The sequence below is a fragment of the Bubalus bubalis genome, chromosome 1 (assembly GCF_019923935.1).
Source record: "Bubalus bubalis isolate 160015118507 breed Murrah chromosome 1, NDDB_SH_1, whole genome shotgun sequence".
NCBI lineage: Eukaryota > Metazoa > Chordata > Mammalia > Artiodactyla > Bovidae > Bubalus > Bubalus bubalis.
This window is the reverse complement of record NC_059157.1, coordinates 55669571-55689586: the sequence shown is the minus strand read 5'-3', so window position 1 is coordinate 55689586 and position 20016 is coordinate 55669571. Positions and strand designations below refer to the sequence as shown.

Here is a 20016-nt window from a genome sequence, read left to right as displayed (position 1 = left end):
CTGTGTGCCATGACTCCTGAAGCCCAAGTGCCCTAAAGCCTGTGCTCTGCAACAAGCAAGGCCACCACAATGAGAAGCCCAGGCACTGCAACTAGAGAGTAACCCCCTCTCACCACAACTAGGGAAAGTTCGTGCATAGCAATGAGACCCAATGCAGCCAAAAGTAAATTCTTAAAAAAAATAAATATATGTATATGTATGTATATGTATATATATAGTGAAAATACATTTATGTACATTAAGCAGATACAAGCTATATGTCTTCTACAAACTAAGATAAAAATAAATGTGATTTTTATGCCTGCATCCCTTACACAAAAGTTAATTATTTCTTGTGGTCTTTAACACAGCAAATAGCTATCTCTTCACATGCTAGGGGAAAAACTGGCTGTCTTAGGCTAGTTGAGAGATGTATGCTTTTATGGCTAAGCTCAAGGAGTTTCAAAGTAATGATGATTATATGGAATTTCTTTCTTTTAAAGTTTTATTTATTTATTTGGCTGCATCAGGTCTTTAGTTGAAGCATGTGAGATCTAGTTCCCTGACCAGGGATCGAACCTGGGCCCCTAAATGAGGAGTGTGGAGTCTTAACCACTGGACTGCCAGGGAAGTCCCCACAATTATATAGAATTTTTCTCTTCAAACCTCCTCCAGCATAAGGTAGAACTTCACTGTGATTCCTCTTTATATAAAAATGTAGTTTGGCAGTAATTAGCTACAGTCAAATTCAGTGCAAGAAATAGAGAAAATAAAAGAAACAATAATTCACTTGCCATCCCACCAAGAGCAATTTTTAAAATAGTTTTTTATTCTTTAGGGAATCAGCTATTTCATCTCATCCCATCATCACTTCATTATTTAATTTTTTATGACTGTGGTCAAGGAGACTGAATTTTTCAGGAATAGGGAAGAAGGTGCCTAGAATTGGAGTTATCAGATTTGACGACGTAGAGAGATGAAATCACAAGAAATCAACTTCTCTCCAGTTCATTCCACACTATGTATTTCTCGGTTCTCTGGAAGGTTGTTCTGCAGTGGGTCCATTTTATTGTTTGTTTTTACTCTGAAGTCCTCAGCTATATAGTCAATTGGAAACATGAAATAAAACCTGAGGTTGGCTCTATCTGGATCAGTATCACATTTCCTTTAAAAAAAATTGCTTAGCTTTTAGTGAGCACACGAAAGGAGGAGGAAGATTATTTTTACAAAGTACTCAAGTGACAGTTTAACTGCCTGTGAATACATTTTTTATAAATGCACAGTCATTCTGGCAGCTGTATACAGTCTGAGCACATATTTCCCTGAAGCCTTCACTGCAGGTGCTGGGGTGTTCCAGGCACCCACCCATCATGTCCCGTTTTCTCCATCTCGGCTCTGGGCTCTGAACCAACTAAGAGAGAGCAGCTGGAGATGAAAACATCACCTTTACTCCTGAGAAAGGCCAGGCCCTTACCAGCCCACGGGATGCTTTCTTTGGGGACTGAGTCACAAGGGCACAGGCTTGTCATGCTATGTGTAGACTGGATTTCAGCTCCACCTTGTACCCCCAGCTGCATGTGACAAGGGAGGGGGTCTGAATGAAGCCCCTACCGCTGTGTCCTATCCAACCTGTACACTGTACCTGGGGTCCTGTCTGATCTGCGTGCAGTCATGTCTGGCTTTTTGTGACCCCAGGGGCTGTAGTCCACCAGGCTCCTCTGTCCATGGGATTCTCCAGGCAAGAATACTGGAATGGGTTGCCATTTCCCTCTCCAGGGGATCTTCCCCACCCGGGGATCGAAGCTGGGTCTTCCGCATTGAAGGCAGTTTCTTTACCGTCTGTGCCACCAGGGAAGCCCTGTCTGATCTGCACCCTCTCCCAAACTTGTGAGAGGAATCTTTCTTACTTGGGTAAGAGACATCCTAGGGGGATGAAAGGAATCCAAAGGAAAGGGCAGCAGTGCCCTTCTCAAGAGCTAGCAGTCATTCTCTGCTATGCAGTCAAGACAGTGCATGCTAATTGATTCATATCTGATAGATGCTTAATTGACTGAACTCTAAACAGGCATACCCTGCTTTATGGCACTTCACAGATACTGCTTTTTTTAAACAGATTGAAGGTTTGTGGCAACCCTGTGTCAAGCAAGTCTTTCGGTTCCATTTTCCCTATAGTATTTGGTCACTTTTTTGTCTCTGGATCACATTTCAGCAATTGTCACAATATTTCAAAGTTTTTGAAAAATTCTTGGATATTCTTGGATATAATCCAAGTATTATATTTGGATGGTGATCTGTGATCTTTGACAATAGCATTGCAAAAAGATTACAACTTGAAAAGGCTCAGATGATGGTTACCATTTTAAGCAAGAAGGTATTTTCTAGGCAGAGTAAGTACGCTGCATTTTTAGACATAGTGCTATTGCATACAATAGACTATAGCATAAAGTAGTAACTTTTGACATGCACTCCAGAAACCCCAAAATTCACATGACTCACTTGATGGAAATATTCACTTTATTCTGGTGGTTTGGAACTGAGCCCACAATATCCCTTAGGTATGCCTGTATTTTGAAGGATGTGAAGGATTGGTTAGCAAGGCTGGCTAGCTCATGGTAGAAAGTAACATTTTCAACATTCCTCCATAGGTGACTTCACTTCCAAAGAGCCTACGATTTATGCTGATTAGGATAAGGAGCACAGGCAAGTGTGGATAAGACCAGTACAAATCATAGTGGAGGATGCTCCTGTTCCTGTAGACAAGGTATCATGTTTGTAGACGTAGTAGCTATTTTGAAAGGTTTATTTATACAGATTAAAAAAACCACACCAGGCCTCTATGCTCTTCTGCACACTGGCCTATTTGTGTTTTAACAGAAAACTCGTTCTGCAGGGAACATTTTTAGGACAGCAATGGTCCTTTATCTCCTGCATTAGAGGACTTTGTGATCCTCTTACAATGCAGGGGAACCAAGCCTGGCAATGGAAAGTGCTTGGCATCTGAAGCTTGAAGATGGGTGGAAAGTGACTGTCTTCAGGGAAGTATTAATAGAGCAGATGAGGTGTGGCTGAAAGGACTCACTTTACAAAAATTAATCTGGAGCCAAGAAAATAAAAATCATTTTATTATTAATTAGTGAGCTCATTAATTTATTTATTCATGCATTCAGCTGTTCAGCAATCCTACCGTCTTCCAGGCCACTGTAGGAAACAACTAAGGCAGTTTTTTATTACTCAAAGCTCAAGGCACCAGAGAAAAGATGGGCAGAAAAGTAATTCATATACAAATGCTCTGGTAAGATGTGTGGACAGAGCAAGAAAGAAACAAACTGGGCCTTTGGGGCTGGGATGGTGACATTACAGGTTTGCTAAGGAAGAGCGACTACCGTCCTGGTGGACACAAGTCCATGGGCCAAGGTACAGAGGATGGGATGCCTCTGCCTGTGGGGGCTCTTCTGGTTCCTGGAACACAGGGAGATGAAAAGGGAAGGAGCTTAGACAGGAGCCAAGGACTTGGAATTTGTGGGATATACACAGGGCCAAAGAATACGCTGGCCCGCAGGAAGAATATGCCATTAGCAAAATACAGACTAAGGGGATTCCATGTGTTGAGTGAGTGGCCTGCAGTTGGTTTTTAGGTAAATTATAAAGAAAAGGACAGAGGGGGAAACTGGGGATTATAAAATCCTAAAAAGACATGTTGACATTCAAAAATGGGGGAGATAGTGGGCAAGAATGCACACAAGTGATAAAACCAGAAAGACACTAACGGACGTGATACAAAGAACAAGAAGTGCTACTTTGCAGGTGGTGGGAGGTGTGGAGGGGGGATTGTGACCGGGAAAGGAAAAAGGTGCTGTCAGGAGGCTGGTTAATATTTGCGTTCTTGACTTGAGTTGTGTCCATCAAAAGAGCACAGATTGGGGGCAGAAAGACAGGTTCTATTTAGACGTGTGGAGTCTGTGATATTCCATATCACGGTGGAGAGGGTTGGAGCCCTGGAACTATGATCTGGAGAACGCATGTAAATGCTGCAACAGCCCACAGGGAAGCACGGGAAAGGAAATAGGAGGTTTCCCATCTTCCCAGGTATTTTGGGAAAAAAGTTCACATCAGATTCCCCCAAAGGGATTTATCATGTATTGAAATCTGCTAGATAATGAACAGTGTCATCTACAGGGAAGTGGCATCACATACTTAGTGAAACTTCTTTAGAGAATTTTGCCATGGTTAAAAATAACATCAGATGGTGGTTACTGTTAAGAACTACAAAGAGCAAAGTCTTTTGCATCCAAATAAAGAGTTGTAGGTCTTTTCCCTCACCCTGCTCTTAAGTCAAATCATTTCAGTATGAGCACCTATGAGATGATTAAAAAAAAAAAGCAACCTTATGCAAAGAATGAATGAGAAAATTGTGTAGGAGATAAAAATAAAGTGGATCTCTAACCCTTTTGCTAATTTACCTTTGAATATGCTCTCCCTTTGGTCAATGATGAAGGGTAAAATGGGGGTGTAATCCCTGAGGCCAGCTCTCCTTTGTCACCTGTGAACCAGAGCTGTGGTTCACTGAACATGTTGGAAAATTACCCCAGATAACCATGTCCTCACCATCCTATGTGTGAGATAACTGCTTCCATGATAATGCTGCCTGCTGCCTCCTAAGGGAGATCTTGCCCTAGTCTTTCCTTCCAAACTGTTTCTAATCTCCACACTTCCCAATCTTGGCATTAGATTTCATCCAAGCCCCTGACGCTTTTCCTGCTGAAAATTTACATAGAATTCTAGCAATGTTTTTTCTTCAAAAAAGCTGCTTAAATGTGATAGTTTCATCTCAGCACAGGTAACCTTTTTCTTTCCTCCACCCTGCTCTGAAATAAAAAATAAAAAACTCAGAAACAAAACCAAAAAACAGACTTCATCTTAAATTACAATATACTGTATAAAGAGTTACCAGTTTGGTCTCAGATTTCTATTCTCTCTCCCTTTTACACAATCAAACTAAAAATATAACTAGCTTTCTCTGAATATACAGTATTAAAACATGATCATCTTCAATAAAATATAATTAACCTCAAAATTTAAAGCCCTCGACACTAATTACCACAGGTCTCCAACAGCTTATTGTGTGTGTGTTTGTGATGTAAGCAGTCTTTATTTGAATAAACTTTAAGTGTCAACAACAAATTAAAAAATGACTCACAGTACAGTGCATTTATACATGTGTTTTCATCTTCCAAGTGTGGTAAACATTAATTAACCCTGGCTAATTAAAACAGTCATAGTTTACAAATTTACTCATTAATCAGCCTCAAGCAAATGCAAAGCATTTTTAAAAGTCTTTCACAATTTGAACCAATTATATATGGAAATTATTTTTATTTAATGAAGAGGTCATAAATTAAAAAAAAGAGGTCATCAAAAAACATGCACGCAGTCCTTTGACTTAAATTTGATCATGTTTTAGAAAGAAACTTGGACAATGTTTTGGAATTGTAGAAGTCAAAGGAAATTAAAGATTAAACTGCCTGAGACTTCCCTGGCGGTCAAGTCGTTAAGACTCCATGTTTCTACTGCAAGGGGGCCTGGGTTCAATCCCTGGTCAGGGAACCAAGATCCTGCATGCCACAAAGCAACTAAACCTGCAGGCCACCACTAGAGAGAAGCCCTCGAGCCACAAAAAAGGATCCTGAGTCACAACCAGGACCTGATGCAGCCAAATAACCAAATATTAAAAATTCCATCAAATCCTTCTAGGTCAAGGGTAGGCTTTTGATATGCCCAAGTGGTTTTATATTTGAAGTTCACAGAGAGAGTGGAAGACTGCTGATGAGAAAACTGGTCGCAATGACTTTGGGTAGGAAAGAGGGAAAACTTTTTAATGGCTTCCTTCGATTTTCTGAGGATGTAAGAACCCACATGCACTAAAGAAATGATGGATGAGGCATACTGAGCATGGAGTACACTGGATCTATCCCAAAGCATGGTGTTGAGTTTTCCCCAAATTCATATGTTAAAGCCCTCACGCTTAATGTGGAGAAAGGAGCTCTAAGGAGGGAATTAAGGTAAAATGAGGTCATAGGGAGCCCTATGGTAACAGGCCTGGAAGAGAAAGAGACACCAGAGATCTCTCTCTCACTCAGGTACAGCGAGAAGGCAGCCATCTGCAAACTAAGAAGCGAGGCCTCAGGGGAAATCAAACTTGCCAAGGCTTTGATCTTGGACTGCTAGCCTCCAGAACTGTGAGAAAGAATTCTGTTGTTTAAGCTACCCAGTCTACAGTATTTTATCATGGCAGCCTGAGTGGAATAGACACCCACCTAGTCATATCCAGATCAAAGGAAGATCAAAGGTCAGAACAGCTTTCTCTAAGGGATTTTATTGCTTTCTTCCTTCTGTTTTTTTTTTTGGAAAGGTGATAGCTGAAGATGAGAAAAGGAGGGTAAATTGCCAGTGGGTCACCAAGAATGCGCACTGAATTTCAGGTCCTGCCCCTCTCATAAAAATGACAAGGAAGTGATCTCTGGCAAATGTGATGCAGTCCAAGGTTGGAGAGAATATGTGACCTTCGGGGCTTTTCATTTTCTTTACTTTTTCTGGCCATTTGCCAAGAAAGTTCTCAAGTATTCTCCTTGACTACCTGACTTCACTCTAGGTGAAGGGAAAAACCTAAATGACCATATCCTCTGTGTCTAAGACATTTGCAGTTATGCCATCTATTCACTCTGGGAGAAAAAAACAGATTGTGTATGATTTCTATGCCAAGTCTCCATAGGAGATTCTTTAAGAAGCAAAAAAAATAATTTGCATTCCCTGGTGGCTTAGATGGTAAAGAATCTGCCTGCAATGCAGGAGATCAGAGTTTGACCCTGGGATTTGGAGAAGGGAATGGCAGCCCACTCCAGTATTCTTGACTGGAGAATCCTATGGACAGAAAAGCCTGGTGGGCTACAGTCCATGGGTCGACGACTGAGTAACTAACACTTTTACTACTACTTTCATGATCCAAAAAAATACATACATGGTTGATTAACAGAGCGAGATGCTCTTAGGTCTCAAATCTAGAGTTGGTACCCAGTGTTCCTTGTCTCGGTAATTTTTTGCCAATTCTCTAAGAAGACACACACTTCCTGGGCTAGTGTTAGGTTCTCTGACAATCCTCCAAAATTAAGCTTTACTATTTGTCACTTAAACTGCTGACAACTCCAGGTGTATTATGTCAAATTTCCCTTTCATCTCTTATTAGAATAGTATCACTTTAGATTTGAAGAGAGCCTAAATGAGTAATTTCTTTGAGTAAAACGTATCAATAATATAGAAAGTGAAAAATCTAAAGAGGGAAGAAAAGATTCTGGTAGGTAGAATAGTAAATTCACAGTTTCTGAAAGATCAAATACAAGAGGAAATGGGGAAAATATTGAAAGCGACAGCATTTTCTGACTGGAGCCTGCCTTATGCATGTTCATGTCTTTCAGATATAGTTAATCAAAGTTAATAAGCCATTTATGCCAATCCCTTTTCACAGCTAATAAGAAGTCTTAACGTGGAGAAAGAAAACAAGGCCATCAATCCTGTCACACCTAAACAAATTCTCAATGAATTTGAACTTCAAGGTTAATAATGCTTCACCTTAATATTTTATACAATCACGGCTTTAGAAATAAGCACCACTAGAAATCCACATGGTAAATTTATCAGGACATATTAATTTTCCATGACAACAATCACCATTCTTCTGTGTTCAAGACCAACATAAATATAACTTAAATCTTTAAGAATTCCTTGTATTTTTGGTGTTTCATATAAGCATGCATTTTTAAACTTTTGAATATTTAAGGGTCACCTGGGGAGGTAAGGGGCTTCCCAGGTGGCGCTAGTAGTAAAGAACCTGCCTGCCAATGCAGGAGACACAAGAGAAGACCAAGGCTTTGATCCCTGGCTTGGGAAGATCCCCTGGAGGAGGGCATGGCAACGCACTCCAGTATTCTTACCTGGAGAATCCCATGGACAGAGGAGCCTGGGGGGCTACAAGGGTCGCAAAGAGTTGGACACGACTGAAGCAACTTAATTTCTCTTCTCATACCTAAAAGGAGGAACCTCAGGTATAAGAAAACTTCTCCATCAAGAAGGAAAGAAAGCACTGAAGTGTTGAGAAATTGGTTTTCTGACAAAAGGATCAGATCAGATTAGATCAGTCGCTCAGTCGTGTCCGACTCTTTGCGACCCCATGAATCGCAGCATGCCAGGCCTCCCTGTCCATCACTAACTCCCGGAGTTCACTCAGACTCATGTCCATCGAGTCAGTGATGCCATCCAAAAGGAAGGCAAGAAAAATAAAGCAGACATTTAGCCCATAAATAGCTTATAAACTTGGAATATCTCCTGGCAGGGCCTGAATATTGGATTAAAAAGGAACTCTTCCCAGACCCCATCTATTCCCACTTTTCCTGAAACAGCTTTTTTTTCTTTTTCTGTTTTCCTCATGATAATTGCCATTGCCAACAACAGTTTGGAAAATGTTCAGATTGATTCTCAGCAGTAAGTGTTCGTCACTCAGTTGTGTCCGACTTTTTGGGACCCCATGGACTGTACCCTGCCAGGCTCCTCTGTCCATGAAATTCTCCAGGTAAGACTGGAGTGGGTTGCCATGCCCTCCTCCAGGGTGGGTCTTCCTCAGTGGCTCAGACAGTAAACAATCTGCCTGCAATGCAGGAGACCTGGGTTCAATCCCTGGGTAGGGAAGATCCCCTGAAGAAGTAAATGGCAACCCACTCCAGTATTCTTACCTGGAGAATTCCATGGACAGAAGAGCCTGGCGGGCTACAGTCTGTGGGGTTGCAAAGAGTAGGACATGACTGAGTGACTAAGACTCTTGACTTTCCTCCAGGGGATGTTCCCGACACAGGGATTGAACCCACATCTCTTATGTCTCCTGCGTTGGCAGGCGGGTTCTTTACCACTAGCGCCACTGTTTTAAAGGCAGTGATGCTTATTTACAAAACTAGTACTGAGGGGTTTCAAGCGATGGTGGAAACGTCCCTCCCCTCTCCACAGGCGGGCCAGGGTAGCTGGAGGAAGGAATATGGCGAGTATGAGTAAACTCCTCCGGGAGACAGTGAAGGCCAGGGAAGGCTGGTGTGCTATAGTCCATGGGGTCAAAATGAGTCAGACACGACTTAGTGACTGAAAAACAGCAATAGTGTCAAATTAGAGAAGAATGTACATTTTAATCAGGGAGAGGCAAGTGGTTCCAAAAGAAGGTTACACTCATCTACTGATCAGGAGCTTAGGAAGTTCCTTTTCACTTAGCTTGCTATGACAGGGTATGGCAGATTTTAAAAATTATCAATATGATAATTTAAGAAGTTATGTTTTGACTTTTAGTATCTGATCATGAGACGGTGTACATCTTCTCATCTAGGACTACTTGGCAACTATGTATCTTTTTCTGGGAAGTTGGAGCTGTTGTTGATTAATCAAATATATTTTTTCAATTAGGTTTACGTCAAACACTTTTTGTGACGTATATATTTCATCATGTGGATTTAGGACATAACAATATGGGTAAATAGAAATGGCTTATAGGTGGGCTAGAATAGATCCTCACCTATTTCTTGATTTTTCATAAACTGAATACATTCTAAATCAGTAATTCTTAAAATTCTGCATGCATCAGAGTCACCTAGACAGCTTGTTAAAAGCCACATTGCTAGTTTCTCAGCCCAGCATTGGTGAATCAGGAGGTCAGGGGTGGGACCAGAGAATGTGAATTTCCCGTAAGTTTCCAAGGGATGTTGTGGTTTCCAAGAGCCACAATTCTTCCAACTGAAGACAGGTATTTGTAATACCTACTTGTACCCAGTGATTTGTTGCAAGAGAAATGAATGCAGAAGAAATCTGATTCACACCCTTCAAAGAGCTTATAATTAGCACATGGCAATTAGTTGACATGTACACAGCAATGTGGGTTTTTCAGGTAGTGTAGTGGTGAAGAACCGCCTGCCAGTGTAGGAGACCTGGGTTTGATCCCTGGGTCAGGAAGATCCCATGGATAAGAGAATGGCTACCCACTCCAGTATTCTTACCTGGAGAACTCCATGGACAGAGGAGCCTGGCAGGCTACAGTCCATGGAGTCTCAAAGAGGCAGACACAACTGAGCGACTGAGCATGCACACACACACGCATCAAGGCAACAGCAGACACACGTATAAACCAAATGACCAGTGGACAGATGCTTTGTGCTAATTAAAGTTTTAAGGGAGAGGTAACAAGAGAGTTGGGGTTTTGGAAGCTCAGAAAGATCTCAAAAGGCCAAGATTGGGCAGATGGAACAGCATATTTAAACATATCCAGGGCTGGGTACAAAAGGTCAGCCTTCCTAGAGGCTCATGAAGATGAATAAAGGGGTTAACTATTTACATTTACTTCACTTGTCCAAGTTTATTGTGAGGATCAAATGAGTCTCAAAAAACAGAAAAGAAGAAAGAGAAATAAAGGAAAGCCAGTCATCAAAAGACACCAGAGTAATAATACAAACTTAGGGAAAAAAATCTGCAAAATCTTTCATTAAATTCCTTTTCCTTTCCTCTTCTATTCTTTTTTCTATATATATTTGAGTGGCAATAAATAAACTGTGTCTTTGCAGTCATGAAAATGATTCTCTCCTCTGGCTTAGGAGATGACTTAATGATGTGCATGACGTGAAGGGCTCCAGCCACTGAAATTCACAGAGCTAAACACTAAGTCAGATCCCTCACAAACGGTTAAGACCTAGCTGAGTATTATTATCTTGTGTTTTCAGAGAAATGTGTGCTTGTTCTGCACAGAGTAACCGAATGGCAATTATACAGAATAAGGCACGTTTGTTGTCAGTTTTCATGCGTTCGCATATGATTTCTAAGCCAATGCAGAATACAAATGTACAAAAAATCCTGCAAAATGCACAATGCGGCTGACACTAATGTCCTTTATGAATACGTTCACATTGACTTAAGTGTCCAAGGGTGTTGAGTCTTTGAGCTTGGGAAGCATTTATCACTGAGTAACATATGCTAAAAGAGGGCCATTTCTTGTACCCATAATATTTTCAAAGAACAGGTGCTGAAGCTGAATAAACAGCTTCCAAAATCCAGTTTGGTTTAACTTGGCCTCAGCAAGGAGGCAGAACAAATACTACTGGATACAGAGACACCAGAATAGATTTGGTCTCTAGTCTTATTAACCAGATGCGTGACCTTGGGTAGATTATAGTCTTTCTGAGCCAGTGAAATGATGGAGCTGAGCCGGTTGAAGACTAGGTTCCTTTCTCCTCTAATTATCTTCAATAAGTGATGAAGGAAGTAAGGAATGGCTGCCAGATGATGTTACCTAATGCCAAGAGACATGCGATCAACATCCCTCAGCTTAATGAGAGAAGCCTCTCCTTCAACTGTGTTTATCCAAAGTCTCCCCAAGCAGATTCCAAATTATTCAGGTATGAAAGATTGTGCCCTATACCTGCAAAATGTCTGGTGATATGCATATATCTGGAATATGGGGAGAGTGTAATGAATGCTTATTGAAGATCCAACATCCTTGGATTAATTTTTAGATGCTTTTGCTACTCACAATGGCAGATGATATAAATATACATAGAGCTACTATTACTGTGAAAAATAAATATAACACAACTCTTACTATTTTAACCATTTTAAGTGGTTAAAAGCGGTTTCAGTGGCATTTAGTATATTCACAATCATCACCACCCTCCATCTCTAGAACATTTTTATCTTCCCAAACTGAAACTCTGTACTCATGACAGATTAATCCCCTATTCCCTCCTCCCCCCAGGCCCTGACAAGCACCATTTTACATCATCTCTATAAATTTATTATTCTAGATGTCTCATATATGATGGATTGAAAACATGGAAGCTTTCACAAATTTGCACGTCATACTTAAGCAGGAGCCATGTTAATCTTTTCTGTATTGTTCCAATTTTAGTATATTTGCTCCCGATGTAAGTATCATGTTATACTTCTGAAGCCCTCTAATACTTCCTTGAAATCATTAAGAGTGGTGACCAAGAATTAAGGCATTATCTAGTGACAGCTCAGTGGCAATGATAAAGTTAGTTTTCTTTTTATTTGACTAAAGCGGTTTGATTAGAAAACTCTAATAATGTAACAGTTGTAACTATTACCAATGTGTCATATATAAAAATTTTAGGAAACCGCTTTTTGGTATCATGGGAAACATAAACAGCAAGAAGTATAAGCTCTCAGGTCATAGTCACGAGGTGAAGAAAAAGTTTTAATGTAATAAAGGTCAGAGTATGAATGATTATGTTTTCAAGTCAAGCCCTACCACAATACTTTTCTAATAATGTAAGTCACATCAAAAAGGCTATTTCGGCAACTTTCCTTTCTATCACATATTCTGACTATCTATCACATATGTCATTTGAGTGTGCGTGCATGCACGCTAAGTCGCTTCAGTTCTGTCCAACTCTCTGTGACCCCATGGACTGTAGCCTGCCCACCAGGCTCATCTGTCCGTGGAATTTTCCGGGCAAGAATACCGAGTGGGTTGCCATGCCCTTCTGCAGGCGATCTTCCCGATGCAGGGATTGAACCCATGTCTTTCATGTCTCCTGCGCTGGCAGGCAGGTTCTTTATGACTAGTGTCACCTGGGAAGCCCATCATTAGAGAGCAACCCCATTTTAATTATTTCAAGCCTCAGTCGTCATCAACAAAACGAAGGCAGGTTTTTCCAAAAGAGTCACTCATTTAGAACTTCAAACAGCAATTTCTCTCTGAATGTCTCCCACCTTTGCCCCAAACCTAGAATGTGAAATTTGGTTTGCTTCTAAATAAAAACAATCTCCTAAATAAAAAGAGTATAAAATGCTAATAAGTATAATCATATTAATATGAAATGTTCCCTGTGGCACTCCCAGATCTCTACTCTTCATGCCTCGGGAAATTCTTTATAACTTGGCAAAGCTTCAGAAGCAACTAGCTACAGCCCCAGCTTCCCCTTCACTCTGCCAGCCTCTGAAAGAGAAGGAATGAATTGTTTGCCAAGGTAGGCTGGCTGGTTCAGCCTCTTGCTTCTGAGAGGCGTGAAACTTGCAGCTGGCCTTTCTTCCTTCTCTCAGATGACAATGTCTCTGGTCTCTATTGACCTTAGGAGCAGCTTTATCAAGTTCCACGTTTAAGAGGAAGCTGAACACACAATTCCTCTATCTGCTTGAAGGGTATAGGCAGACTCATCTCAATACCACCCAGACCAAAAACAAAGATACAGAGACATGCGAAAGACAAGCCAAATGGTCACTATTATTCCACAGAAATAATGAGATTTAACTCATGCTTTTATGAGCACATGTAGTTATAAATATATTTATACAAAATTTTAAAACATTAAATAGGCCATTTTCAATCCACTGTCTTAGATCAATGGATCTGCAATAGTAGTTGAAATTAAGTAACATTCTGACTTTGGTCTTTTGACCAGTTTCTCACCCCAAGTCCAGAAGACTCTTTGAATAGCATGTTGATTCATATGATGTCAGCATTGCTTTGGACTTATGCCTCATAAACAGGAATGGGTTAATAGATCTCCTTTTTTTTTTCCTAAAGGTTTCTTTTTGAAGTGGATCATTTGTAAAGCCTTTATTGAATTTGTTACAACATTGTTTCTGCTTTATATTTTGGTTTTTGCCACAAGAGAGGCATGTGGGATTTTAGCTCCCCGACCAGGGACTGAACCAACATGCCCTGCATTGGAAGGCGAAGTTTTAGCCACTAAGCCACCAGGGAAATTCCCGATCTCCTGCTTTTGAGGAGACATTATACTTTACTGTTTATTACTGACTTTATAAAGCAGACCATAGCATAGATGGCAGGAGAAGAGTTAAGAAAGAGTAACAGAGCTTGGGCTTCCCTGGTGGCTCAGTGGCAAATGAATCTGCTTGCAATGCAGGAGACAAAGGAGACCCGGGTTCTATCCCTGGGTCACGAAGATCCCTTGGAGGAGGAAATGGCAACCCACTCCAGTATTCTTGCCTGGGATTTTCCAAGAGTCTGACATGACTGAGCACAGCACAGCAATGGGGCTTACTCAGGGAGTACACTGCAAAATTGGTTTCTGAGTTATGAGCAAGAGGCAAATTAACATTCCTTCCAAACTCTTTCTCACATGTAAACACATTCATCTTTTTTCCAGTTAGACTCTGTGGAAATAGATTTCAAAATTAATCTCAATTTGAATGCATCTCTATATTCAAAGCAGCAATATCACTACCACTTTTCTTCTCTTTCAAAATATGAACCTTGAAGGCAGCTGGTTGTGAAAGACAAGACAGCCAGACCTTGTTCTCCAGTGTAACATCACTGGTTGTTCCCCAGAATCTATCCCCCAGCCAAAAAAAAAATCAGACACATCTGCTGCAGGGTTCCCAGCCAGAAACAGTCTAGGAGCCTCTACTGTGGTCTGACTTCATCTCCCAATCATTTTAGTTAAGAATTCTTCGTGAATTTTGATTCAAATTACAGGGCCATGCATAAGAGCTGGTGAGTTCAGGGAACACCCTGGAATTGCACCAGGGATCATCACAGGCAGCCGCAGAGCTCAGGGTGGGAGGTAATGCCTCAGGTTTCATCCACTTGGTTGAGGCGCGCGCGCACACATCAGAGAATGGCACGGAAACAGGCAAAACACACCAATGTGTCCGTGTGTCTTAGTCATCGTGATTTAAGGAAAAGTTCACATAGAAATTTCCTTGCATCTCAGGCAGGTTTGGGATAAAGGGTATCAGTGTGCTAAATCAATTTTCCTGCCGCTTCTAAAGCTTAACTCTCCTGCATGGGAACACAGAGGAATCATCTCATAATGGATATCTCTTTAAGTAGTGACAGTGTTTTAAAACTTCATTTAAAAAATTACAATAAAAACAGAAGGAAATTAAAAGAAATCAGATTCTTTACTCATGTAGGTTATTACAGAACACTGAGAATCTGAAATAGAATGAATATATGTATAACTGAATCATGCTGCCGTACACCTGAAACTAACACAACATTGTAAATCAAACCTATTCCAATAAAAAAAAGCCAAAAAAATTTATAATAAGAACACTGCCTGAATTGACCTACAGATTCAAGGTAATCCCTATTAAAATTTTGAGTATCTTTTTTTTTTTGTAGAAATAAGGAGAAAAGACTCTGAAATTCATATGGAAAAGCAAGGGAACCCAAACAGTCAAGGCAATCTTGAAAAAGAACAAAGGATGACTCACAGCGCATGACGTCAAAACTTATCACAGAGCTACAGTAATCAAAATAGTGTGGTCCATGAAAAATGCCCACTATTATAGCAATAATAAGAATGTACATTTAGAGTAGAGGAACAGAATTGAGAGTCAAGAAATAAACTCATACGTTGCTGGTCAACTGATTTTTGACAAGGGTTCCAAGACCACTTAAAATAGAAAGAACAGTTTTTTCAACAAACGGTGCTGGGACACTGGATATCCACATGCAAAAGAATGAAGTTGGATCCTTACCTCACACCACATATAAAAATGAACTCAAAATGAATCAGAGATCTAACTATAAGGGTTAAACTATAAAACTCTTGGAAAGAAACACAGATATATATTTGACCTTGGATCGGGCAATGGTTCTTAGATATAACACTAAAGCATAAGTAACAGAAACAACAAATTGATAAACTGGACTTCATCAAAGTTTCATAATTTTGTGTGTTCAAAGGATATCAAAAGAGTGGAAAAAACCTACAAAATGGGAGAAAATAGTTTCAAATTATATATTTAACGAGAGGTTAGTCTCCAGAATAAAGAACTTTTATAACTCAATAATAAAAAGGCAAAAAGCCCAATTAATAAAGCAAAAGATTTTAATAGACAGCACTTAGTTATTTAGACTAAAAACATAATCCAGAGAATCACTGCAATGGCATAAAATAAACAATGTATTTTATATATAAGTCATCTAATGACTGCTAGGGTCCACTTGGATCGCAAGAAACAAGATCAGTATATCACACTATCAATAACCTCAGATATGCAGATGACACCACCCTTATGGTACAAAGTGAAGAAGAATTAAAGAGTCTCTTGATGAAAGTGAAAGTGGAGAGTGAAAAAGTTGGTTTCAAGCTCAACATTCAGAAAACTAAGATAATGGCATTTGGCCCCATCACTTCATGGCAAATAGATGGGGAAACAGTGGTTGAACTTATTTTTCTGGGCTCCAAAATCACTGCAGATGGTGACTGCAGCCATGAAATTAAAAGACCCTTACTCCTTGGAAGGAAAGTTATGACCAACCTAGATAGCATATTTAAAAGCAGAGACATTACTTTGCCAACAAAGGTCTGTCTAGTCAAGGCTATGGTTTTTCCTGTGGTCATGTATGCATGTGAGAATTGGACTGTGAAGAAGGCTGAGCGCCGAAGAATTGATGCTTTTGAACTGTGGTGTTGGAGAAGACTCTTGAGAGTCCCTTGGACTGCAAGGAGATCCAACCAGTCCATTCTGAAGGAGATCAGCCCTGGGATTTCTTTGGAAGGAATGATGCTAAAGCTGAAACTCCAGTACTTTGGCCACCTCATGCGAAGAGTTGACTCATTGGAAAAGACTCTGATGCTGGGAGGGATTGGGGGCAGGAGGAGAAGGGGACGCCAGAGGATGAGATGGCTGGATGGAATCACTGACTCGATGGACGTGAGTCTGAGTGAACTCTGGGAGTTGGTGATGGACAGGGAGGCCTGGCGTGCTGCGATTCATGGGGTCACAAAGAGTCGGACACGACTGAGCGACTGAACTGAACTGACTGATGTAGGTCACTTGACAACACATTTTCATTTTCTCATAAAATGAGTGGTTCTATTTTGGAAGAATAACTGTTTTGCTACGAGGGGGCCAAAGATACACAGTTACAGGTAGGCAAATAAACACCAGTTAAAACTATAATTCAGGCAGTAATACTGGAGAAAATATGAGTAAGGAGCTCTGAGATTACCTCAAGACTAAGGGAAGAACATGTCTTTGGCAATTTATGAGACAAATAAATGTCCTTATATCCAATACTTTGGCCACCTGATGGAAAGAGCCAACTCACCAGAAAAGACCCTGATGCTGGGAAAGACTGAAGGCAAAAGGAGAAGAGGGCAGCAGAGGATGAGATGGTTAGGTAGCATCACTGACTCAATGGACGTAAGTCTGAGCAAACTTGGGGAGATTGTGGAAGACAGAGGAGCCTGGAGTGCTATAGCCCATGGGTTTGTGAAGAGTCGTATATGACGTAGCGACTGAACAACAGCAACAACTGAATATCCAAATAGTTAAATCATCTCTAAAATAAAAAATCTACATATACATAAAAGTCATTTCTTATGAAAAACAAAGAATAAGAGCAGAGTAAGTTCCTATTGGTTCACTTTATTTTTGTTGTTCAGTTGCTAAGTCCTGTCTGCCTTTGTTCATTTTATTTACTTTTATGATTTTTTTCTCCCTGATGGCCTTCCTTGACTAACAATTATATACAAGAATACTTAAAATTCTCAGTAGTAATGAATGTTCCTTTTTGTTGGTCTGGCAAGTGCTATAAATATTCTAATTTAAACCTAGCTTACTTTGGATTCATTAAATCCCCAAATCAATAGGTTTATTAGGAGCAGAGAATGGAGACACTGTTCTTGAAGTGAACATGCTGTATTTTCCCCAAAGAGCTGAAGAGTTTATCAAGAGGCCACAGTCAAATTGTAATAAAAAATTATAAGCATTCGTTCATTAACTGAGTTTCTTGATTTCCTTCCACATAGTTCAATCCTACCCCATTCACCATGAATTTGTTCAGTCAGAGATGGAACTTTTAACATCTGGTTTATAATAATTCATGCTTTTACTAATTTTGAATGCTAAAAGAAACAAAACAAAACAGGGTATAAAACAATTGGGCCTTCCTTCCACCTTCCCTCTTCCTGACTTTCTCATAAATTGGTCATTACAACATTCTGTGAAACACCCATCTCTCGAGAGCTGCAATGATTTTAGCCTTGAGGAAGCTACAAAATGAAGCACTTTGATAAGTAACCTCAGTGCTTACAGAAGACTAGGATTCTTTTTAGCATAGATTTAAGGAAGATTACCAAGGGTAGAAAAACGCAATCATGCTGACACAGCAAATTGACAAAGTTAAAACTGAGCTGAACGATAGTAGGGATGAAGGAATTCTGCCTTTGTGAAGAGTTCAAAGATGATTAAAATATGGACATTGAAAAGAGGCATATTTTCCTTACATTAATGATTCTATCATTTGCTGAATAAAAAAATAAAGTCCTAAACAGTTACTTTAAATGAATAAGGGGTTTCCCCCACTCTACAAACAATGCCTTAAGCCTTTCTTTACAGAAAACTTCATAATTTGTATGCAAATACCTTACTTTTAAAAAGGAAGACATTAAATAATAAAAGACATGGCTGGGAACTTGCACATAATAATAACTCAAACTGAACTGAAAAATTATTATAAGGTAATAAATGGCAAGCTTTTATAAGACTAATAATAGAGTAGTTCTGATAATTCATTCTTATTGGTGAAGCAAAGCAAATATACAGATTCAGACCCTTGTTGATGGGACAGTCAAACCAGACAACATATTTAATAGATCAAGTGTCAAAATATATGAATTGGGCAGAAAACCAAGCAGCAGAAGGTCATGGAAATGACAGAGGATAATACTGTAAAATGTTATTCATTCCAGAGCTGAGAACTCGGCTTGATTCTTTGATAGCTGTGCCAGCTTCACCCACTTTGCCGGCTTGATCAATTACAGCTTTAGAGAATGCTGTGGCTGAGGAAAGAGGTCTGTTCTATGCAGCACTAGCTATGCTACGTGCTAAGGAAGGCATTCAGGGTGGGTCTTCAGGGTTACAGAGGAGGCCACCTGACCCACGGAAGTTAAGAAGCATCCACCTTGTAGCCTGGGGATTTGCTTCAGCCTAAGCTATGGGACGGGGGAGCCTGGTGGGCTGCCGTCTATGGGGTCACACAGAGTCGGACACGACTGAAGCGACTTAGCAGCAGCAGCAGCAAGCTACGGGTTTGTCTGGTGGCTCAACAGTAAAGAATCTGCTGGCAATGCAGGAGACACAGGTGATGCCAGTTTGATCTCTGGATTGGGAAGATCTTCTGGAGGAGGAAATGGCTACCCACTCCAGTATTCTTGCCAGGAAAATCCCATGGACAGAGGAGCCTGGTGGGCTACAGTCCATGGGTTCACAAAGGGTTGGACACGACTGAGAGACTGAGCACCCGTGCACAAGCTATGAAGACTGATACCCACAGAGTACCAGGTCCTAGGCTGGACCCCAAGGTTATGAGCATGCCCAAGATATGTCCAGAAAGAGCTCACAGGATGAGGGGGGCTGGTGAACATGTCCGCAATTAAACACAAAACAGAGTACGGTACTCAAGGTGGCTATCTGGTGCTCTAGACACTGAGGCTCTAGAAGAGAATTCTAGAAGAGACACTGAGGATCTAGAAGAGAAAAGTGGGTAGCAGAGACAGAATAAATCTCAGACTCATGCAGACCTTGGCTCCAATGCCACTTTCCTCACTTTAACCATCAGTCAGTCAGTCAGTTCACTCGCTCAGTCGTGTCCGACTCTTTGCGACCCCATGAACTGCAGCATGCCAGGCCTCCCTGTCCATCACCAACTCCCAGAATTCACTCAGACTCACATCCATCGAGTCAGTGATGCCATCCAGACATCTCATCCTCTGTCGTCCTCTTCTCCTCCTGTCCCCAATCCCTCCCAGCATCAGAGTCTTTTCCAGTGAGTCAACTCTTCGTATGAGGTGGCCAAAGTACTGGAGTTTCAGCTTTAGCATCATTCCTTCCAAAGAAATCCCAGGGCTGATCTCCTTCAGAATGGACTAGTTGGATCTCCTTGCAGTCCAAGGGACTCTCAAGAGTCTTCTCCAACACCACAGTTCAAAAGCATCAATTCTTCGGCGCTCAGCTTTCTTC

The 20016-nt window shown here is 40.7% G+C and overlaps 1 protein-coding gene and 1 non-coding gene across 8 annotated transcripts in view; both read right to left on the bottom strand.

Moving 5' to 3' along the window:
* The window catches only part of LOC102416140 (amyloid beta precursor protein), a 307476-nt gene that overhangs the window by 39305 nt on the left and 248155 nt on the right, over positions 1-20016 (bottom strand). The gene's annotated exons all lie outside the window — the stretch shown is intronic.
* Positions 11874-11976, bottom strand: LOC112587376. The gene has a single exon (XR_003111861.1). It is a non-coding gene; the product is annotated as a U6 spliceosomal RNA (small nuclear RNA).